Source organism: Nymphaea colorata, chromosome 13, assembly GCF_008831285.2.
Source record: "Nymphaea colorata isolate Beijing-Zhang1983 chromosome 13, ASM883128v2, whole genome shotgun sequence".
NCBI lineage: Eukaryota > Viridiplantae > Streptophyta > Magnoliopsida > Nymphaeales > Nymphaeaceae > Nymphaea > Nymphaea colorata.
In genome coordinates this window covers 3,025,971-3,028,535 of record NC_045150.1, presented here as the reverse complement: position 1 = coordinate 3,028,535, position 2,565 = coordinate 3,025,971, and the positions used below count along the sequence as shown (strand labels likewise).

General features: G+C 37.7%; 1 long non-coding RNA gene across 1 annotated transcript; it reads right to left on the bottom strand.

Annotated features, from left to right (window-relative positions):
- Nucleotides 1–1,085: 1,085 nt before the first annotated feature.
- LOC126409215 (uncharacterized) lies at nt 1,086–2,112 on the bottom strand. Its single transcript, XR_007572012.1, has 3 exons — nt 2,020–2,112; nt 1,240–1,446; nt 1,086–1,158 (listed from the first exon to the last, which is right to left on the bottom strand). It is a non-coding gene; the product is annotated as an uncharacterized LOC126409215 (long non-coding RNA).
- Between the last annotated feature and the right edge of the window lie 453 nt (nt 2,113–2,565).

The following is a 2,565-nucleotide window of genomic DNA, read 5'->3' as shown; positions in this document are numbered from 1 at the left end:
TGTCGAGCTCGAGCTCGACTCGACTAAGCTCGATAAACTCGTTTGAGACTACTCATCCTTTCTTGTTGAGCTCGAGCTCGATTAAGGCTCGATAAACTTGTTTGAGACTACTCATCCTTATCAAGCTCGATTAAGGCTCGATTAACTCGTTACCAAGGAACACAAAAAGAAAACTTATCTATTGCAACAAAAACAAGATTTTGGTAACAAAGGAAAACAAAAATTAAACTCATCACATGCATGACAATTCACAGAATCACATTCCAGCCCCCCAACACTTACAAAGACATATAAATCAACTATTTATTCACCGACGTGTAAAAGATGATCTAGCGGAGTCTTCCCTTCCTGCAAAAACAGTGTCATATTAGTATCTCCTACAAAACAAAACCAACTGGCAAAATTTCCTTCTTAAAAGTAGTAGGTCATACATTATCAATGGCACTACAATCTGCATTGTAAGTGAGCAACGCCTCCACAGTTGCAGAGTCTTTAGATTGAAGAGAATGCCAAATAGCTAGATGCATGTAGGCCCTTCCCAATCCATAAACCTCCAGTTTTTTTCCCTATTCCAATTAAACTTGCACGAATTTGTCCAATTTTGTTCTATTTGCTCCAGAATGAAATCCTCATTCTATGAACAAGATTCTTTCACTGAAAAATCATACATAAGTCCCCTTCACTTTTTCATGCAATTTCTTTTGCCCGACTTTTCTCTTCTACTCCTTGTATTCACAACCTAAAGAACATTTTTGCTACCTTAATATGCCATGAGACATATCATCAAATCCTTGACCTCCTTTAGCTTGACAGCTAAAATGGCTTCCCAGCCAGGAGTACAGTGCAACTGACAGTGTTTCAGAAGACTTGAACTAAATGGAGAAATGGATAAGAATTGGACCCAGGGTTTATAAATTGGGATGGCAATCAACTTTTTGCCTGCTGGTAAAAAGTTGTTTAAGACCTCATTAATTGAATTCAAGCAACGACCTAAATAGATCGATTAGTTCAACTTGCAAACAGATCAATCCCAGGCATAGGCATAAATCATGTTCAATAATAATTCTAAACAATGCCAAACCATACCTGAATGATGTCTAACATCTTCCGTGTCTGAGAAAACACAAGGACATTATGATCTTCTGCAACCAAATTTTCCTGCATGGTGATTAGCAGAACAAGTTCAACATTTGCAAGGAAAAGGAACCAGCAGAGACAAGCATTGCCAGAAGCACGTACCAGCAAAGACATCAGAAAATTTATTTTGCATGAAACATTGCCCAACTGTCTTGGTGCATCATCCGAAGAGATTCTCGTAACATCCATCACCATCTTTTCCATGAGAGCATGATCGTCGCCATCAAGCATCTTGTCCATCCCTTCCAACACATCATCTGTTGCTCTTTGAGTCAACAGAGACGGATGATCACATATCTTTTTCAATACCTATTGCACCATAAGCATGAAAATATCAAATCTTCACCACTAAAAATTTCCAACTTAAAACAAGTTATAAATGGCATAAGCATGAACCCCATTCTACCTTTCTTGACCAACACATCCCATGTTCCTCTGCTTGCTCAATTGAAAGTAGGTGCAAAATATGATCCCTACAAGTTTTAGGAGTTTTCTTATGCATGTTTCCAGGACTGGCCAACAAGTTGTTAACCAGTGCAGCTACACCACTTCTGAAGCCCACGTTGCTGGAGCACTATCTTTTACATTGTTAGGATGATATTTTACTGGGTTAAGTATCATAGAATAATGCACGAATACCGTAAGACGACATCTTAGAGGTACTTTAAATTTTAAACAATCGGGCACTATCATTCCACTACAGCATGCAACAATAGACAAACTATAGCATCAATTACAACAATGCCATACTAAGCACAAAAGACCATGAAAACTTCAAATAACAAGCAACGAGGATTCCAATCCCAACAAGGTATGAATAATTGTGATTGGTTGCTAAAAACTTATAGAGGGAAGCAGAAATTTTAAGGAACTGTTACATACAGCTAAAGCAGCCAATGCCGACCCTTGGACTGATGAAAAAACTGTCTCACTCTGTAGAAATGCTTCATACAATTGCCTCTGCCACAATAAGAGCGACTGGTCATTAGAAAGGGTCCAGCTAGTAAAAATGATTAACCTAAGCTGAGTCAGACAAATAAATAGTCTTCACCTATTATGCATGTCAATGAAGCAACTTTACCACACAGGAAGTAATGAAGAAATCTAACATGCTGAAAGGGCTTAGAGTTCTTGATTCATAAAGTGAATGAGATGATAAACTAATTACAGCAACTAAAACATCATTACAAATTTATAAGCTACCACCTGACATGAGGTAAGCCTAAGCCAGACAATTATCTCCTTTTTCTAAATCTTTGCAGATTTGGTATCTTCATGAAGGAAAACTTCACTTTTCAGTTGACGCAGAAAATATGGTTTGATCTTCTCTCTCAATTCCTGAGAACAAAGGGCAACTTCAGATAATAATCTATTATTCATGCATCAAAGAAGTATGAAATACAAATCATGCAGAATCATCACTCAAAC